Source organism: Eubalaena glacialis, chromosome 6, assembly GCF_028564815.1.
Source record: "Eubalaena glacialis isolate mEubGla1 chromosome 6, mEubGla1.1.hap2.+ XY, whole genome shotgun sequence".
Lineage (NCBI taxonomy): Eukaryota > Metazoa > Chordata > Mammalia > Artiodactyla > Balaenidae > Eubalaena > Eubalaena glacialis.
The window spans coordinates 9,949,083-9,970,996 of NC_083721.1; positions in this window are offsets into that span (position 1 = coordinate 9,949,083).

The following is a 21,914-nucleotide window of genomic DNA, read 5'->3' on the forward strand; positions in this document are numbered from 1 at the left end:
AGAGAGAACTTTTGTACTTAACTTAAGATGGAACATCTTCACCGTAATCCTCTTTTAGGTAAAAATAAACATTTTGTCATCAAAAAGATTCTTGACCTGCAATGAAATTACCTTTCAAATTAAATGAAACTGTGAACTGTGAAACTTAAAGAAGAATGAAAAGTATCCATACAAGTTCATACAAGAAGACCATTATTGTCAGTAAATATTTTTATTGTCTTCAAAGGCTAGAAAAATATAGGGAATAATTAAATCCAACTAATTCCAAAATGTATTTTGACCTGAAAAATCCCACTCTTAAGGACTTATTCTAAAGGAATCAGTCAGGACATACAAAAACATATTCTTAAAATGATATTCCTTGCAGAATTTTTTATAACAGAAAAAGGTCTTTTCATTCAGTAAAATGCTAATAGATATTCACAATTCTTTTGGAGGACTACAGTTATATTGTAAAGATGTTCACTATTGACTTAAAACAGAGGTATTCCATAATGCTACATAATCATTTCTCAGGAAAGTATTCTTATTAATCATTTTTCTATTTGTATGCTATCAATTAAAAAGGGGGATTTAGAGCAACTTCTGGTATGAAGGCTAGACTTAATTAACAAACCTTTAACAATTAAACAACCATTAGATGAAGTTCAGTCGTCCAAGGAACTTATCAATTTTGGATTTTGACTGTTGGAAAACGACTTTGTTAGTGTACTAAGCAGTCATGGTTTACTTTTGGCATATCTATTAAGCAAAGTGGGTATTTCATAGGACATTTCTAGAGTCATGTTACTTTGAGGTCTTTGGTTCCTTAGTCAAGGAGGATGTAAAAGCTGCAAGTGGAGAATGGTTCCTGGAGCATAGCAGTTCATGGATGCATGTTGAGTAAACGAATGGATAACTGCATTTGTGCCAGGGTAACCCTGAGGCGATTTGGCAAGTTTTTAATCTTTCATTCATTTAGAAACCTTAACAGAGCACCTGCTATGTTGAAGTGCTAGGGATACGGGTGTCAGAAAACGCGGTTCGGAAGGAGCATGTGACCTAGTGTGGGTCTGATCAGATCAGATCATCCTAATACAAGTTTAGGAAGAAAAAAATGTAGAAAGTTTTGTGCAGGGAATTATGGGAACCCTGAGAAAGCTACGGTCACCAACTTGTCCTGGTTTGCCCAAGACCTTCTTGTTTTTAGCACTGAAAGTACAGAAACCTCTTCAGCCTCAGACAAATGGAGGTGGTTGGTCATCTTAGAAAAGGCATCTAACCCAGCTAAGGCTTTCTGGAGGAGGTGGTCCTGGACTTCTGGGCTGAATCTTCAAGTCAGGAAGGGACAAGCACGGCAAGGGTGTGTTGTATGTAAAGGGTCAGGGTGAGGATCAGGGGCGGATTCCAGGCAGAGGAGAGCCTGCGGGAGTAGAGAAGCAGTACAGTGCATGTAAGGAACCAGGAGGCAGTTCTAACATCTCTTGAGCGTTAGTTGGTGGGAATGGAGCTGGGGAAAGGCCTCAGCTGTGATCTGGCCTCAGTTGACCAAGGCCTGATCACAGAGGGTGGAGGGGCTTAGGTAAGTGCATAGCTTGCTAGGGCTGCTGGAACATAGCACCACACAATGGGTGGCTTAAACAACAGAAATTTATTGTCTTGTGGTTCTGGGCACCAGAAGTCCTAGATCAAGGTATCAGCAGGGTTGATTCCTTCTGAGGCTGTAAGTGGGAATCTGTTCCATCCCTCTCCCCTAGTCTGAAGGTTGCTGGCAGTCTTTGAGTCCTTGGCTTGTAGAAGCATCATCACACTGATCCCTGCTTTCATCGTCACATGGTGTTCTCCATGGGGGTGTGTGTGTGTGTGTGTGTGTGTGTGTGTTTGTGTGTGTTTTCAAATTTCCTCTTTTTATAATGATACCAGTCATAATGGATTTAGGCCCCCCCTAATGACCTTATCTTATTTTAACTAATTATATCTGCAATGACCCTATTTCCAAAGATGGTCACATTTTAAGTTACTGGGGGTTAGGATGTCAACATATGAGTTTCTGGAGGATGCAACTCAACTTGTTACAGTGAAGATGGATGAAAAAGTTTAAGCGGGCACCCTAAGAGGCCTGGTGGCCTTCAGCCCAGGAAATCTGCTGTCATCATTGGTTCATGGTGGCAGAGACCCCAATAGGGCAGGGGTAGATCCCACTTCAGTTCCTAATAAGGGAACACAGCCGAGCGCTGGGAACAGGGCCCGAGGTCACCCAGTCCTCCGGCTGTGGATCTGAGAGGGGGCTGATCACGTGGACAGTCACCCAGTCCTCTGGCTGTGGATCTGAGAGGGGGCTGGTCACGCGGACAGTCATCCAGTCCTCCGGCTGTGGATCTGAGAGGGGGCTGATCACGTGGACAGTCACCCAGTCCTCCGGCTGTGGATCTGAGAGGGGGCTGATCACGTGGACAGTGAGAGGAGCAAGGGGCAAGGGCCACCTATTCCCATCAGCAAACACTGGGTCTGCTGGGATCTCTCTTCAGTTTGGAATAAACTGGATAAAACACAACCTACAATAATTACTCTAGGTCCAGAGGAAAGATGTGTCATTCTGAGGAACGTATTCCGAGGAAGCCTTCTAAACACTGTTTACCAAGGTAACCAGAAGAAAATAATTTAGCAATTGGGATGCAAAAATATATGGTTTCTCCGAAACAGCATCTAAAAGCTGTGATGAGATGACAGTGACCTAAATAGATACCTAGATGGAATAGGAAGTATTGAAAAGAAAGAAAACATCAAGTAGAATCAAAAACTTAATTACCCACTGTTCACTGCAGAACTGACACTGCCAAAAATAGCATTTAGAGTTCTCCTAGAACACAGAAGTTAAGGACACAAGGATGAGAAGGATGGAAGAGAAAGTGAAAGGCAAAGGGCCAAAAAACAGAGATTTCACATGCAATTATGGGTATTTATGAAAAAAGGCCAGGCGAATTAGAAAAGAAGATAGTTGAAGAAAATATTCTTGATCTAAAAAAATACCTGACTGTAAATACATTTAGGCTTTGTTTTCATATATTATGATTGTACATTTAATTTTCATGAAGTTGCGATCATATTATACATGTGTGTTATTTCTTTCTTTTCCTCTTAACATCATATATGAGCATTTCCCATGTCATTAGATAAATTACACAAGGGATTTTTGATGGTCACATTCTATTTCATCGTATGACCATACTGTCCTATGATAATTTAAGTATTCCATAATTTTATTTTGACATTTTGCTTTCTACAAATAATGCTGCTCTGTATATTTTTGCTTACATTTTTTTTTCTTATGGCACACATTATTTCTGGAAGATCATTTCCTAGAAGTTGAATTACTGGGTCAAAGGACATGTAAACCAGAGATTCCCAGACTAAGATTTCCACAGACCAAGACATTAAAAAAATAGATAAAGGACCAAAATAGAGTTGTCTACATTTTTTTTTTGTCAAGTAAGTACATTAAGTAAAAAAGCTTATGGTATAGCATGATTATTCATAACAGAGAATATATTTTACACTGAAAATTTGAGAGGATATAATCTCACAATAAAGGATTAGCTTTAAGCCGAATAATTTAGTTCCATGCCAAACTCAGTTTGTTGTCTTTATTATTTTTAATTTTGCTCTGTACTGGTGACAATTTGGTCATGAACGGATGGCGACCATCGGTGGGTGCTTTGTGGAACCATTCTGTGTCTGCAGTGTGGTGATGTATTGTTTGCTACTTTGAATATCTAACTTTCTTTAACTTTTCTCTTTTGTGTTACACATTCTGTAGATGGGTGGATTCAAGCTGAATAGGTCAATGTGAGTTACCGTTCATAGTCCTGAAGTCATAAATCACTCTGTTGGTAATTCCTAAGGCAGATTGCACCTATCTGCTTTGTAGAAAGGATCCTCGTCTTTTAAGTGAAGTGTGGGGGAAGGTTAGTGCTCTGGAGCAGAGGTTAAAGGCACAGGCTCTGTATCAGAGAACCCTGGAATCAAATCCTGCTTCTGCCACTTTTCTGTGGTGTGGCAAGCCTGAGGGCCATGTCCTGGGCAAGGCTGAGTTTCCTTATCTCAAAAATTGGGGCTGATACTACTACCTACTTCATGAGGTGGTTGTATTTTTCAAAAATCAACCAAATCACTTACTGCATTGCCTGGCATATTCTAAGTGCTTTAATAAACTTTACCTAGTCTTTCTGCAAATTTCTACTTGTTTTCAAATACTCTAAATCAAGGGGTGGCAAACATTTTCCCTTTAGGGTTAGATGATAAATATTTCAGGTTCTGTGGGCCCTGTGGTCTCTGTCACAAGTATTCAACTTGACCCTTATCACATGACAGCAACCACCGTCAATAGGAAACCAATGAGTGTAGCTGTGTTCCAATAAAACTTTATTTATAAACCCTGAAATTTGAATTTCATATAATTCTTCTAAGCCAAATTTTATTTTATTTTATTTTTAACATCTTTATTGGAGTATAATTGCTTTACAATGGTGTGTCAGTTTCTGCTGTATCACAAAGTGAATCAGCTATACGTATTCATACATCCCCATATCTCCTCTCTCTTGTGTCTGCCTCCCACGTTCCCTATCCCACCCCTCCAGGTGGTTACAAAGCACTGAGCTGATCTCCCTGTGCGATGCAGCTGCTTCCCACTAGCTATCTATTTTACGTTTGGTAGTGTATATATGTCCATGCCATTCTCTCACTTTGTCCCAGCTTACCCTTCCCCCCTCCCAGCCAAATTTTAGAAAAGCACGGAAAGCTGTATTTCTTGTTCAGGTGACTATTACTGAGGGAAAATCAGGTAATGGGAAAGAGTTTAAAAGAAAAAACGGTGAGCCACGCCCCACCCCCCACTGCGTCCACGAGCACAGCGGGGCAGCCACCCGCCACCTTTCCGGGTGGCACAGCTCCAGTGACATTTATATATTTTCTTTGCCCTCCTAACACTATTGAAGTAGAAACCACCACTCAGACTGTATAGATACCAGCAGCCCCCAAGAGCTGCCACCCCAGATGGCACAGCAGGTGACGGGGGAAGGGAACGGGCCCAGGACAAGACGAGCCTCCCGGCACTGCCCCCCTCCCCAGGTGTCCCCTCCCCACTGGGGGGGGTCACTGCACCCCCCAAACGCCAATCCCGCCGCTGTCCTGCTTCAACCGGCAGCCCCCCGGAACGCTGGCGCAGCGGAGGTGACAGTGCAGGTGTACCTCCTCCAGGTGTGCGCGAGGTTCCCGAAGAGCAGACATCTTCAGGCTGAAGGGGGTGTTGCTACGATACATCGAACACAGAACCAAGGCTGCGTGGAACGCGTTGGCGGAAGGCAGAGTGATTCTGGGGGGCGGGGGGCGCAGGGGCAGGAGCTGAACGCGGCGCCTGTCCTGTCACCGTGAGAGCAAAGCTCACGGGCTGAGGTCTTCCCAACGGCCCCGCACGCGAGGCAAGAGGACACCCTCGATGACCGTGCCAGTGGCCTGGACGGAGCCACACTCGCGCCTGGTGACCCTGCAGGATGCGCCGCAGCTGCTTCCTGGGCAAGAAGCCTCTCGTGTCCTCGCGGGAGCGAACGTCCTCGACGGCTCCAACCTTGGCGGAACCAGACGAGGCAACGCTGCATGAGGAGCCGCTACCCTTTCTGGCCAACGTTTGCTGCTTTTCGAACCGGAGCTGAAGTCATCTGTGCTGAACTCGAGCCGCGCGTCTTTTACGGGTGTCCGAATTGCAGTGAACTTTCCTCGTACAATGTACCCGCCTGGCACAAAGCACGTAAACCAAGACGTAACACCGTAAAATGCAAGATGCAGGCAGAGCGGGAGCACCCCGGCCCCGACGCTGGTTACAGGTGGGTCCTGGGACGGGAAGGCTGGTGAGGACAGACCCCAGGGCTCGGAGGAGAAAGCCGAGGACGGGGGCGGCCCGAGGCCAGCAGGGCGACCCCAGAGGACGAACGGGCCCAGCGTGACCCGTCCCCACCAGCTGCAACAGTGAGACTGAGCCGGAGGTCTGGGCCGCTGCCCCCCGGGAACCTGCAGCTTCCAGCGCCCCAGGCACCATCCCTGGGCTCTCGGGTCACGGCAGGCGGCCGGGCCAGGAGCTGTGACCACACGGGACAGGGGAGGGTGGGCTCCAAACCTGCTTGATCAAGGCCGGTTTCTACCTTTCTCTCCAGGAACGAGGTAGAAGATGAGGACGACAGTGAGACTGCCCGCTGCGGCCAGTCCTGAGTCTGGATGTGTGTGTGCAGGAGGCGGGCAGAGAAGACAGGCAGGGAGGGCGACGTCCAGGGCACAGGCAGCGGCGGGGACGGGGTGGGCCCAGGCCGCGGCTTCTTCCGAGAGCCGGCCAAGCGCAGGTATCTCCCGGGAACGTGAGTCCAGCGCTCCGCTCCGCACCCACCCCGCTGACAGCGCCTGAAATTCGCTGGGCGCCCGGGCCCCGGGCCAGCGCCTCCGTCCGCCCGCTCGCCGGCCCTCTGGACGCACTGGGCGCGCTCCCCTCCCGGCGGTTCTGCCCCTGTCACCCCCGGGGTGGGACAGACAGGGCCTGCCCTTGCTGTTGACCTGGCCGCGCTGCTGGGGACTCGCCTATCCTTGTCGTCCATGCTCCGCGTTGAGGCCAGATCCTCACCAATGTAAGGACAAATGGAAAATGACCCTCCTGGTCGCAAGCCTTCATGTGGGGACCATTCTTCTGGGGCCCACAGACCTTCATGCGATGGGGGGATGCGCAGAGCCCTTGCACCTTCACAGCCCCGGGCGCCTCCTCTGTCCCCAGCGCCCCTCGACGGCAGCAGATGCCCCATAGTCTCCAGAGGGTCAAGACCTCCACCGCATGGAGTTACAAGCAGATCCGTCCCAGTAAGTTCCTGACGGGGCCCTGGTGGTGCATGATGAGTGGGTAGCATGCAGAGCAAGAAACCCGTCCACAGGGCGGGCCACCCTGGAGAGAGGCAGTGTCACAGAGTGTGACAAGATACTCATCGCAGTGCAAAGCGCCCAAATGACAACACAGACCCATAAACCTGGAGAAAACAAAAAAAAGGGGGGGCAATCCCGGCCATGGGAACAAGGAAATGGTGCTCGAGAGGGCCTGGGCCCCCCTTCCCTGATCTGACCCCGGAGGGCCTGCTGCCTCAGTCGAACCCTCTCGATGTGCTGCTTAGAGATGAAAATGTAGGATGTCCGAGACAGAAGGTAAGAACGCCCACTGCACACACACCTAGCCCCTTCTGCCCCGGGCCCTTAGCAAAGGTGAAGGTGAGCTGGTAAAAGTCCTTGAACTTCACTGTGTCCTTAAGCTCCTGCTCCAGTCTGGCAGAAGAGCTTTCAGCTTCTCTGCGCTGTTGCACCCCTGCTTCGAAGTTTACAAGTGGGAACCCCCGGTGTGCTATTTTGCGTCTGGATTTCTGCACCAACACTGTGTGTGTGACTGTGGGGCTCTGGCTGGCTCATTTCCATTGTCACGCAGCACTCCACCGTATTCATATTTTATAACTTCTATGCGCTACTGACGGTAAATATTTTGGCTGTTTCTAGTTTTCTGGTCACAAAGAATGTTGTTAAAAGGTTTCTGTACGTGTATCCTGGCACACAAATGAATGTGTCGAGGCAGACACCCACCCATGATTTCATAAGTATTGTTAAACGGTTCTCCAAGCTGACTGCCCACCAGCACTGTTCTGGAGCCGTCCTGGAAGAGTGAGTTGTGAGGTCCTATTGTGTTGTATTCTAATTTGCACACTGCCATGAATGAGGCTGAGCGCCTGCTTGTATTTTCACTGGCCACTTGGAAGGCATCTTTGGTGAAGGGCTTGGTCAAGTCTCTTGCCCATTCTCAACTAGGTTATCTTTTTCTTGTTGTTCTGTGGGAATTCTCTATGCATCAGGGACACAGGCCTTTGTCAGTTGAGTATCTCATGGCCCCCACCCCTCACGTGGATGCCTCTTCACCTCTCGATGCTGTTTCTTGGTCGGAAGTTCTTATTTTAGTGTAGTACACTCTATCAGTCTTCTCTACAGTGATTTTTTTTTTTAACATCTTTATTGGAGTATAATTGGTCTACAATGGTATGTTAGTTTCTGCTTTATAACAAAGTGAATCAGCCATACATATACATATATCCCCATATCTCCTTCCTCTTGCGTCTCCCTCCCACCCTCCCTATCCCACCCCTCTAGGTGGTCACAAAGCACCGAGCTGCTCTCCCTGTGCTATGTGGCTGCTTCTATGCGGACTGTAAAATGCTATCTATTTTACATTTGGTAGTGTGTATATGTCCATGCCACTCTCTCACTTCGTCCCAGCTTAACCTCCCCCTCCCCATGTCCTCAAGTCCATTCTCTACGTCTGCGTCTTTATTACTGTCCTGCCCCTAGGTTCTTCAGAACCAATTTTTTTTTTAGATTCTATATATATGTGTTAGCATACGGTATTTGTTTTTCTCTTTCTGACTTACCTCACTCTGTATGACAGACTCTAGGTCCATCCACCTCACTACAAATAACTCAATTTCGTTTCTTTTTATGGCTGAGTAATATTCCATTGTATATATGTGCCACATCTTCTTTATCCATTCATCTGTCGATGGACACTTAGGTTGCTTCCATGTCCTGGCTATTGTAAATAGAGCTTCAATGAACACTGTGGTACATGACTCTTTTTGAATTATGGTTTTCTCAGGGTATATAATGGGATTGCTGGGTCGTATGGTAGTTCTATTTTTAGTTTTTTAAGGAACCTCCATACTGTTCTCCATAGTGGCTGTATCAATTTACATTCCCACCAACAGTCAGGAGGGTTCCCTTTTCTCCACACCCTCTCCAGCATTTATTGTTTCTAGATTTTTTGATGATGGCCCTTCTGACTGGTGTGAGGTGATACCTCATTGAAGTTTTGATTTGCATTTCTCTAACGATTAGTGATGTTAAGCATCCTTTCATGTGTTTGTTGGCGATCTGTATATCTTCTTTGGGGAAATGTCTATTTAGGTCTTCTGCCCATTTTTGGATTAGGTTGTTTGTTTTTTTGATATTGAGCTGCATGAGCTGCTTGTAAATTTTGGAGATTAATCCTTTGTCAGTTGCTTCGTTTGCAAATATTTCCTGCCATTCTGAGGGTTGTCTTTTCGTCTTGTTTATGGTTTCCCTTGCTGTGCAAAAGCTTTTAAGTTTCATTAGGTCCCATTTGTTTATTTTTGTTTTTATTTCCATTTCTCTAGGAGGTGGGTCAAAAAGGATCTTGCTGTGATTTATGTTGTAGAGCGTTCTGCCTATGTTTTCCTCTAAGAGTTTTATAGTGTCTGGCCTTACATTTAGGTCTTTAATCCATTTTGAGTTTATTTTTGTGTATGGTGTTAGGGAGTGTTCTAATTTCATTCTTCTACATGTAGCTATCCAGTTTTCCCAGCACCACTTACTGAAGGGGCTGTCTTTTCTCCATTGTATATTCTTGCCTCCTTTATCAAAAATAAGGTGACCATATGTGTGTGGGTTTATCTCTGGGCTTTCTATCCTGTTCCATTGATGTATATTTCTGTTTTTGTGCCAGTACCATACCTCTACAGTGATTTTTGATGATGTTTTACAACCTGCCCTATGGCATGGCCATAAGGATATTCTCCTCCATTATTTTCTAAAGTTTTCTGCCTTCAGCCTTTCACACCGAGATCTACAACCCACTTGAGCTGACTTTCATGTACGGTGTGAGGTAGAGATCAAGACGCATTTTTTTCCATACGACTAGCCAATTCTCTCAGGACCATTTACTGAAAAGCTGTCCCTTCTCCACTTCTCTAAAGGGCCACCTTTCCCATAAATCAAGTGTTCCTGTAAACATGGATTTATTTCTGGGCTCTCCATTCTGCTCCACTGGCCTATTCATCTATTCTGGCCCCCAATTCCATGTACTCCTAGTTACTGTAGCTTGAAAAGTCCCATGTTATGCACTGAGATAATATCCACCCCCTCACATTTCTGTTACTGTGATAAATTACATTGATCAACTTTGTAATGTTAAAAAATCTTGCATTCCTGGACTACAACAAACTTTGTCATGACAAATTATCCTGGTTTTTTGGTTGACTTGTTTTGGGGGCTTGATTTATTTTGCTGAAAATTTGTTTAGGATATTTGCACCTTATGTTCATTATATGCATCTTGTGATTCTTATGACTGAGAGCAGCCTGTAATTTTCCATTCTCAAAATGTCCTTTCTACGTCTTATTATCTAGGTTGTGCTGGTCTCAAAACATATTGGGGAGTGCTTCTTCCTGTACTATTCTCTGGAAGATGTGGTGTGAAATTGGTGTTATTCTCTTTATTAAAAGCTTGGTAGGATGTGCCAGTGAACCAATCCTGGCCAAGAGTTTTCTCTTTGAAAAGATTTTAAATTATGGGTTCAGATTCTTTAAGAGTTATGGAACTATTTCTTCACATGCCCATTTCAGTAAGTTGTCATTTTTTAAAGAACTTGTCTATTTCATTTAGGTTTTCAAATTTACTAACATAAAGTTGTTCATAATACTTTCATCCTTTAATCTGTAGTGTCTATAGTGATGTCCCCCTTTCATTCTATATTGGTTATTTGTTATTCATTACTTTATAAGTCTTCAAATAACAAGCTTTTGGCTTTACAAATCCTTTCTACTTACAACTTTTTAAAAATTTCATTAAATTACTGCCCGTTTAAAAAAAATTAATTCCTTCTGTCTACACTCTTTGAGTTTAACTTCCTGCTCTTTTCTCTACTTGCTGAGATGGATGCTTTCCTTACTGATTTTCAACTTTTCTTTTTAAAATATGCATTTAAGAAGCTGAATCCTGCAAGTTTTCATAAGTAGTGTTTTATCATTCAAAATACTTTCTAATTTCCATTGTACCTTCTTTCTCAACCCAAGGGTTATTCAGAGGTATAATATCTACACATATTTCAACCTATCTATCTTTTTGTTATATTCCTCACTTAATTGTATTGTGGTCAGAAAACATGCTCTGTATCATTTCAAGTCTTTGAAATTTGTTGCAATTTACTTTATGGCCCAGTTTATGGTCCATATTTATAAATGTTCTATGTCTTTTTGAAAAGAATATGTATTCTTCAACATCAAGGGCAGTGTTCTATTTCCTTTTCCAAATCTTCTATTTCCTTACTGATTTTTCATCCACTTATTCTACCAGTTGGTAAGATGTATGTGAGAATTCCCCACTTTGCATGTAGATTTGTATCTTTCTCTTTAGAGTGTTAACTTCTGCTTTAAATAAACTATTACCCTCCTGGTGAAATAAAACTTTTATCATTAAGAAATGTCCTTCAGATTCCCCCTCCCTTCCTCTCCTTCCTCTCTTTCCCTCCTTCCTTCCTTCCCTCCCTTTCCCCCTCCCTCTTTCCTTCCTTCCCTCCCTCCTTACTTTCCTCCTCCCTTCTTCCCCTTCTCTCCTCCCTTCTTTCCTTCCCTCCTCCCTTCCTTCCTTCCCCCTTTCCTCTGCTCTTTAATTCATTAACACATAACCTTCCCCTCCTTGTTGTCCCCTCCATGTATATACTGGTTGGTTCCTCTTTGTCAAAATGTCTCTAGTTGAGGCATCCTGTGAGGTCTTCTGGAAATGTGATACCAGTTGCTAAATACCATCCTGCTCTGCCTGCCTTGGGCTGGAGTTGGGGGAACTGAGAACTCACAGGATGTGCATCCACAGCTGAATATGACCAGGAACACAGAATTCCAGGGCCTTAAGAAGGTGGAAGCAGACCCACCCTCTCCGACTCACCCAGCAAGTAAGAAACATCTTAAGGTATGAATGAATTTTTATCCCAACCCCAAGCTCTGTCATGCCATCTACAAATTCCTTTTTGTTAAATTCACATTGAGTCGCAGCCCTGAATTTCCACGCTATAACCACAGCAGTGATACTGGCAGGATCTAGGCTTAAATCATCACAAAACTGTTGAATTCCATCAATTCCAATTTTATTCTCATCTTGTGGGTCTGTTATACAGCTGCTCTTGTCCACGTAGGTTCTCATGGAGTCCTTGTGGAACGAGTCCGGGTTCTGGAAGAAGCTGTCCGTGGCACGTCCAGTTTCCACTCCCTTTGCGCTAAGCAGTGGATGGCAGTTCTCTCACCAGCCTGAGAAAATGCCATGAACTGGCGGACCTTGTCCTTCTGAGATGATTTAAGCTTATGCAGTCTCCCCGCGCTCCTCAGCTTGTCGCCGGCCCCGGCCGTCTGCGCAGGCGCCCCGGCCCGGCCGTGTCATCCCCGTCCCCGTCCTCAGCCCCCGGGACACCCGCCCAGGGAGGCAGCGACAGGTCGGACCAGCGGGACTCCAATTCCCTGCGTGCACTGCGCCGCCCGGGGTCGCCCGTGGGCTGAATTTCATATAATTTTTGTATGCTATGAAATCTTCTTCTGTGGTTTTTTTGTTTGCTTGTTTGTTTTTTTCCAACCATTGAAACATATAAAAACTATTCTTAGTTCAGGGGCCATACAGAAACAGTTGGCTTTGGAAGTCACAGTTTGCCAACCCCTGCTATAAATCATAAGGATACGTTAGAAAAATTGTAGCCAGTAGTTCTTTTGTGAATAACACATTTTCTTGTAAAATAAGATTAAAGATTAAAAATAGATATTTTGAAAGGAAGATTTTAAAAGAACATTGCCCTGATGCATGGCAAGAAGGATTGTGGGATTGTTAGAGGCCTAAAAATTCCGAGTCTCCCCGCTCCTAATCCGTGGAACAGCAGGCGATGTGAGTGCTTCCAGGTCACACTATAAGCTCGAGGACTGTTTCTGACTCCTGGCCTGGTGTTCTTTCCATGGCACCGAATAGCATGATTTTATAATGCATACTTCATAGTTAGCTAGACACTGAGATTTTTATTCTTCAGTGAAAAGCTTCTTTAAAACTTTGTTCCCCTGAGAAGAAAAGATAAACAATAATTTCACGTGGTAATTTTCCAAATTTCTGTACCACATCTGCATATCCAAACACAGCTGTATGAAGGCAGAAATTGGCTTCAGGCAAAGAAGAATCCCTTTTACCCTGGTTTTCAAAGGCAATGCATGGTATACAATGAAGTGTACTGCGTGGTCCCCTCCCCAGCTACAGAACAAACAATAAAACTGAAGCTAAAAAAAAAAAAAAAAAAAATCCAATTGTTAACAGTGTTCCCCATTGGCTCTCCATTTGGATGGTGGGAAAGGAGAGAGAGACAAAGAGATTTCACATTTCAAACAAAAAATATATATTTACTGTTGGTTAGTGAATCCCCTCATCTCACAATACAAAATTTTAACTGATTGACATTTGGGGCAGCCTTCTAAGACCTATGAGGCTTTGACTAAATTTTGTTTATATTATACACTTGTTCCAGAAGCATCAGAATTATCCTTGTACCTGTACTAAAACACTAAAATAGCATTATAGATGATTTAAAATTTTTCTTCTCTGTATTTTCTAGTTTTTATGTAATGTGTATACTTATATGTATGTAACTCTGTAACCATGTCTAAAAGAGTAAGAAAATGAAGAACAATGTATATTGTATGCGAGCATTAAAAAAAATTCTTCTTAATTCCTTAAAAAAAAAAGATTCTTAGACATTATGGAACTTGATAGAACTGTGCTGTTCAGCATAGTACCCACTTTTACAGTGAAGTGTGGGTGGTCCGAATTGAGATGTGTTGTGAGTGTATACATACACTGGATTTCAAAGTCTTGGGAGAAAAAAAAAGAATATAAAATATCTCATTCATATTTCTATACTGTTTACATGTTGAAATAACATGTTGCCTATATTGGGCCAAATAAAAATAAGATATTAATAAATTTCACCAGTTTCTTTTTACTTTTTAAACCTAGCTGCTAGAAAATTTTCAATTGCACTTGGGGGTTGCATTCTATCAGTATTTCTACTGGACAGCACAATAATTGCTGTTAAGTTGTTATAGAATATATCTGGGATGATTCTTAAAAACCACTCACAGTAATTAACTCTGGAGCAGGGAATCGGGTGACTTGAGGATGTGTAGAGGGAGACTCAACTTTTAGAGTGTCCTCTTGTGTTTTTTATATTTTTTCCACAGGCATATATTACCTATTTAAAAGATAAATAAATTTTAAAATAATAAAAATTAAAATAAAACAAATTCTTAAAGAAAAGTCTACAAATTACTGTTATTGTTGATCAGAACCTTGGAGGGTTTTGCAGAATTTTTTTTTTCTTTACTGTCCAAAAAAACAACTATCAGTGCATGCTATTTCTTGCTGCTAGTGTGTGTATGTGCGTGTATGTGTGCAAGTGTGTATTTGACAATTTTTCTTAAGGACAGAGTTAGATCCGATTGGCTCAGGGCTTTACTCTCCCACATATTAAAGAAAGTAAGTTTCATTTACAGAGTGGAATAATTTTTTTGTGGGGAAAATTAAAACACATTCCCAAAATATCCTGTATTAAGAGGAAGACAGTTAATAGAGTTTAAAACCCTGGCTTGGGACCCATCTTCCACAAAGGATGTAACTTAATGATCCTGTGGTCATTTAAAACAACAAATATTTTTTTCCACTGATATAATAATACAATTGTTTGCTTTTAATATAAATTCAGTTTTTTTCCTTCTTGAAAAATCAATTGCCAGGCAATAATCTGTAAAATTAAACACTTTACTAACATTTAATTTTCTTTTATGAGGAATTATTCTATGAATTATAGCCAAAGATCAAATTCTGCAAATTTCACAATTATCAGTTTTATTACTAATCATCTGGTTTATCACAGTCTTAAAAAACAATTAATTTCTAAAAAGCTACTCTCAAGATTAATTTGTGTTCAGTTAACAGCTTATTTTTCTAACACTATGAAATGTGATAAATTACATAAAACTCATTCGTTAAGACACTAATTACAGCAACATCACCTTTTAGAATTAGCTTAAACTATATGTGTGATATTGTGATCTATAATAAGAAATATATATTTGGTCTTCATCCCTTTTCCTGGCACAGAGCTCCTAAAACCTTTGGAATTTCCTATGTGATTAAAACAATAAGGGTGAAAGGAACATCTTTCATTGTTCATAAAAAGCAACTTTCAGGGCTTCCCTGGTGGCGCAGTGGTTGAGAGTCTGCTTGCTAATGCAGGGGACACGGGTTTGAGCCCTGGTCTGGAAAGATCCCACATGCCACGGAGCAACTAGGCCCGTGAGCCACAATTACTGAGCCTGCGCATCTGGGGCCTGTGCTCCGCAACAAGCGAGGCGGCGATAGTGAGAGGCCCGCGCACCGCGATGAAGAGTGGCCCCCGCTTGCCACAACTAGAGAAAGCCCTCGCACAGAAACAAAGACCCAACACAGCCAAAAATAAATAAATAAATAAATAATAAATTTAAAAAGAATGGTTAAATATTGAAAAAAAAAATTAAAAAAAAAAAAAGCAACTTTCAAACACACTTGAGTGTATGTTAATGAAGTGACTTTTGGAAAGCCTTTGGATAACCTCCTGATGGGGGCTGGTTGCCGGGGGAACCAACCTTGTAATTAGAGGATTGGAACTTTCAGCCCAATCTCCTCTCCACACCCAAACTCTGGGGAGGGGAAAGGAGCTGGAAACTGAGTTCAATCACCAATGGCCACTGAGTTAACCAATCAGGCCTATGGAAAGAAACTTCCATAAAAATCCTGAACTACAGAATTCGGAGAGTTTCCAGCTTGGTGAACACCCATGTGCCAGGAGGGCGGTGCTGCCCAAACTCCACTGGAACAAAAACTCTTCTGTTTAGTATCCTTCTGGACTTCACCCTATGTATCTCTTCATCTGGGTGTTTATTCTTATCCTTTAATATCCTTTGTAATAAACCAGTATTCTAGTAAGGAAACTGGTTTCCTGAGTTTTGTGAGCCTCTCTAGCAAATTGATTTAGCCTGAGAAGGGGATTGTGGGACCTTCTGATTTGTAGTCAGTAGGGCAGAAGGACAGGTGACCACCTGGGCTTGAGATTGGCATCTGAAGTGTGCAGGAAGGGTGGGGTCCGTCTTGTAGCACTGAGTCCTTAGCCTGTGGAACCTGATCCTATTTCTAGGTAGATAGCATCAGGACTGAGTTGAACTGTAGGACACCCAGCTCGTGTCCCAGCTTGATGTGTATAAAACCCATACATATGGTGTCAAAAGTGAAGTGAGGTGTGGTCACAGCATGAGTAAGGGAGACACAGGAGGAGTGAGTTTTTCCTCTACAACATGAAACTGCTTTTTCTTTTTAAACTTTTTATTTTATATTGGAGTATAGTTGATTAACAATGTCATGTTAGTTTCAGGTGTACAGCAAAGTGCTTCAGTTATACATATACATAGATCCACTCTCTTTTAGATTCTCCCATATAGGCCATTGCAGAGTATTGAGCAGAGTAGGTCCTGGTTGGTGATCTATTTTAATTCTTTATTTTATTTATTTATTTTTGTCTGTGTTGGGTCTTCGTTTCTATGAGAGGGCTTTCTCCAGATGCGGCAAGTGGGGGCCACTCTTCATCACGGTGCGCGGGCCTCTCATTGTCGTGGCTTCTCTCGTTGTGGAACACAGGCTCCAGACGCGCAGGCTCAGTAGCTGTGGCTCACAGGCTTAGTTGCTCCGCGGCATGTGGGATCCTCCCAGACCAGGGCTTGAACCCGTGTCCCCTGCATTGGCAGGCAGATTCCCAACCACTGCGCCACCAGGGAAGCCCTGGTTATCTATTTTAAATACAGCAGTGTGTACATGTCAATCCCAAACTCCCCAACTATTTCCCCCCCCACTCTTCCCCCTGGTAACCAGAAGTTTGTTTTCTAAGTCTGTGAACATGAAACTGCTCTTATGAGATCAGCTTTGTCTTCTAAAATGTCATTTTTATGTGGTTCATGCCAATACTTACTGAAGTCTCATCACTTCCCCTTTACTGTCTACTGGAAAATAATCTGTGTTCTAAAAACATGGGCCACTGTTTCCTTATATATTTTCATTTACTTAGACACATTTCTCAGGCACCTAGTTTATAATTCAACAAACACTGATGTGTTTTAACAAATTTGTTCTCCCATATATTAAATGTATATTCTCCCAAATATCCCAAATTTGAGATATTTTAGCTGTTTAGCAACTCTGCTTCCCAAATCCTCAGTGTAAAACTGACATCGATTTCAAAATATTATTATTATTTTTTAAAATTAATTAATTTATTTATTTATTCATTTTTGGCTGTGTTGGGTCTTCGTTTCTGTGCGAGGGCTTTCTCCAGTTGCGGCGAGTGGGGGCCACTCTTCATCGCGGTGCGCGGGCCTCTCATTGTCGTGGCTTCTCTCGTTGTGGAACACAGGCTCCAGACGCGCAGGCTCAGTAGCTGTGGCTCACAGGCTTAGTTGCTCCGCGGCATGTGGGATCTTCCCAGACCAGGGCTCGAACCCGTGTCCCCTGCATTGGCAGGCAGATTCCCAACCACTGCGCCACCAGGGAAGCCCCAAAATATTATTTTAAAATATAGCCTCACTGTCTTTTTCAGCTTGGGTTGTCATAATAAAATATCATAGACCGGGTGACTTAAACAACAGAAATTTATTTCTCACAATTCTAGAGGCTGGAAGTACCAGCCAATTCGATTCTTGACGAGGTTTCTTTTCCTGGCTTGTAGACAGCTGCCTTCGTTTTGTGTCCTCACATTTCGGTGGGGAGGAGGGGAGGAATCGAGTGTAAGCACTCTGGTGTCCTCATAAGGGCACTAATCCTATCATGAGGGTCCCATCCTCATGACCTCATCTAACTCCAATTTCCTCCCAAGGCCCCATCTCCAAATACCATCAGAGTTTCAATGTAGGAATTTGGGGAGGGACATATACATTCAGTCCATAACACCCCCCAAAACCAATGAGCTATCTCTTTTAATATCATTAACCATTGCTTTCTAAATACTTCCAAGAGGAAAGTATCTTTTTAAAAAAAAATTATTTATTCATACATTCATTTATTTAAGAAATAATTAGCAAGTTACAATCTGGCTCCAGTCTACCTCTCTTGAAATACATTGTTTTTCCTTCTACTCATTGCATCCTTAGCTATAGTCAAAGAAGCTTATTTGCTCTTCTTCTAGGAGTCTAAGCATTAAACTTCCTGGTTTTTCTTCTTCATTCCTCTACCCCACTTGCCTTCTATACCAGCTGCCTTCTTGCTCATCTTTTAAGGTTCAACTTAAAGGATACCTCTTCTATGAAGCTCTCTCCACTTCTCCAGAGAAAACTAGCCCTCCCTGCCTTCCTCTGCATGTGGTTTCACTATCCCCTCTATCTCTAGACCTATTAGACTATCCACTCTTTTTGGGTAAAGGGTTTTAGCATAGTGTCTTACACATGGTAGAAACTCAATGAAGGCAGATGGAATGAATGGTTACTATAATTGTTATAGCTGGGGACCATGGGCTCAGCCATATGGGTTCAAGTGTCCATCATATAGGAAGTAAAGATTGCTTAAGTTCATTGTGACTATTGGGTAGTGGTGGCTGAGGGCTTCTGGAGTTTTCAGAGGATCCCATCCTAAGAATTTGTAGCTCTAGGTAAGCCCACGGATTTTGAGGAGGCAAGCCTGTGGTGATGTAAGGCCAGCCTACGGGCAGACATAGTGAGAGATCTCTGCTCCAGCCTGGGGGTCCTAATACCCACAGGTAAACAGCTCACCTGTGTTTTGGCTTTTGTAAATTTCTCTACCACTCCCCCCCTCTTTTTTTTCTGTCGGTCCAACACCTTCTAGAATTACATCAGTCTTATCACAAATTCGTGAACTTTCCTGGGAATGAATTTTTACTCAGAATATATGGATTTTTCCTCCCACTGTTGGCACATGCCTATGAATTTATGAAAGCCAAAGGGATCATTGAATTTATTTGATACTATGTTTTTCAAAGCTAGCCTAACTTGGATGCATATATTTATTATATTATGGTTAGAAAAGGAACATTCATGTTGACAGAGAAAGGAAGAGTCCATGCTTAACACTGGAAAATCAGCAAATACAGAAACAAAATATACAAATCTGCTATGGGCAAAGACAGATTCGTCTGATCGGAGGCAGAGAGGGAAAACGAACATTTACTAAACTGCAATACTAATGGTAATTCAGGCTTGCTTAACAATTGGAACTTGAAAAGCTTTGAAGGGTACGTTTTAGGGATAAAAACATAGTGAACTCCCTTCTCTTGTTTAGAGGGAAAAAATCTCATGATTCCTTAATGTTTAGCTTCCAGGATTTGCAGGCTACATCGAAATGATAGTTTTTTTATGCATTAATGTTTACATAACTGCTATTTTTGCAAACATTGAAATTATAGAGAGCAGCAATTGTTGAGGGAAAAAAAGCAGTATAAATAAATAGAAGCTAGAATTTTCCCCCTTCGGAGGTAAGCTTTTGCTATTCCTAGCACAGAACACTTGTGCTATTTGTGTGAGATTGTTCTCCAGGCCATGAAAACGCTAGTTTCCCCCAAAATAAAAACTTCACAAGTAGGAGGACATACAATATGCTAATAAAACAAAATTTTGACTCTTTGCAAGTGGTATAATGAATAATCATTTTTATGTTTTGGAGTTACTTTGGCTGACATTAGCTATCTCTCATTTTCAGGGAAGAAATAAAGTAAGCAGGAAGAATGAAGAAGCAGAGTAAATTTCACATCATACGTCTTTGGCTTGGGCATAGTGTCTATCTCATGTTATTAGGTAGCTTGGGATTCTATATCACAGAAGATATGTTTGAAGACATTATGCTCTATCTGTGACACCTGTATGGGAGTAACGAGGGTGCTGTGGGTCCTGAGGGCAGAGGGTGTGGGCTGGAGGAGGTGAGTTTCAGCAGGGTGCCCACACAGCCCTTTGCCTGGATGAACCCCAGTTGGGGCCAGTTGTCTTTGGGGGTAACTGCTCATATCTCACCTTTCACTCCACTTTATTGGATGGTAAATTTTACGGTTACTACTAACTTCGGATGAGTATCGAGGATGGTGGGGAGACACCCAGTTTAAGCCTCCATAACATCTCTCAAGTCACCTCAAAGAAAGGCAGTATTAATAATCCTTGACATGGACGATTGATGCTTTCTTGATCTTATATAAAATGTAAATAGTAGCCTTTTTTATCAGACTTAACTATTTTTATTGCTGGCACCTAACTATTTTTATTGATCTGTAGCTTATAAGTCAAAACATTGTGCTTGCTATGCAAATACAACATCACGAGATCTCTTAGTTGCTGCTTCCTACCCCCACCCCCAAGCTCCACCAGCCATTGGGTTCCACCCCTAAATCTCACTTAAATATCTCTATAGAAAGCCTGCGTCTTCACTGCCTTCACTGCAAAGGGCATTACTGAGGAAGAAGGAGCCTGGTCTAGGGATGAGTCCAGTTAGAAGAAAGTGAGAGATGAAGGAGTTCAAGAGAGGTGACAAAGGAGAAGTAAAAGAATTTGAGGATGAGGAGATACGTGTTCATCCATCTTCACAGCAGCATTATTCACAATAGCCAAAAGGTGGAAGCAACCCAAGTGTCCATCAGCAGATGAATGGATAAATAAAATGTGGTATATATGTGTGTGTGTGCATATATGTATGAAATGCATATATAAAATGTATACATATATATCATATATAATGGATTATTATTCAGTTTTAGAAGGGAATAAAGTACTGATACGTGCTATGACAAGAATGGACCTTGAAGACATTATGCTAAGTGAAAGAAACCAGACACAAAAGGACGAATATTGTATGATTCCAATTATATGCAGTACCTAGAGTAGAAGTATTCATCCTAAGAGAAAGTAGAATATTGGTTACCAGGAAGGGTAAAGAGTTTCTGCTTGGGAAGATGAAAAATTCTGGAGATGGATGGTGGTGACGGCTGTACAACCTTGGGAATGTACTTAATGCTGCTGAATTGTACACTCAAAATGGTTAAGATGTAAACTTCCTGTTATACGTATTTTGCCAAAATTCAAGTAGTATGAGGATGGGATGGGTTAGGGTAGGGAAATAAGCATTATTCAGTGTTTCTTGTTTGGTGTATTCGTTTCCCAGGGCGGCTGTAACAAATTACTACAAACTTGTGGCTTGAAACAACAGAAAGTTATTTTCTCACAGTTCTGGAGGCCAGAAGTCTGAAATCAAGGTGCCAGCAAGGTTGGTTTCTTGTGGAGACCCTGAAGAGGACTCTGCTCCTGCCTCTTCACAATAGCCAAAAGGTGGAAGCAACCAAGTGTTCATCAGTAGATCAATGGATAAACAAAATGTGGTGTGTGTGCATGCATGTGTGTGTGTGTGTGCTGCTCTTTGGCTTGTAGGTGCATGACTTCAATTCACCTCCCTCTTCACATGGCCCTGTGTCTCTGGGTCTCGAATCTCCCTCTGCCTTTCTCTTATAAAGCCACCTATCATAGGACTTGTTTCATACTAAATCCAGGATGCTCTTATCTTGATATCCCTAACTTAATTACATCTGCAAAGTCCCTTTTTCTACATAAGGTCACATTTGCAGGTTCTGAGTGGACATATCTTTTTTTGGGGGGCAGTGCACAACGTGATCCAGTACATTTGGAAAATGCTGGCTTCACTCAGAATTACGAAGCAAAGCAAACTTGTCAGTGAGCTGCCCCTCCCCCTTCCAGTAGGCTACAGAAACTTCTTCCTGCCCCCTGGCTGTCCGCTGCACCCCATTTTATGGCCCTCCCATAAGGTCCACCCCACCTGTCCTGCCAGAGGCCTAAGCTCAGTACCTGCACAGATGAATCTTAAATTTATCTTAAATGTCTTGTTTCCATTTTACACGAGAGAACAAGCAGGCTGATATCACAGGAGTGGGGGAAGGTTCCATTTTACCCCATCCAGCCCTAGATGTTCATGTA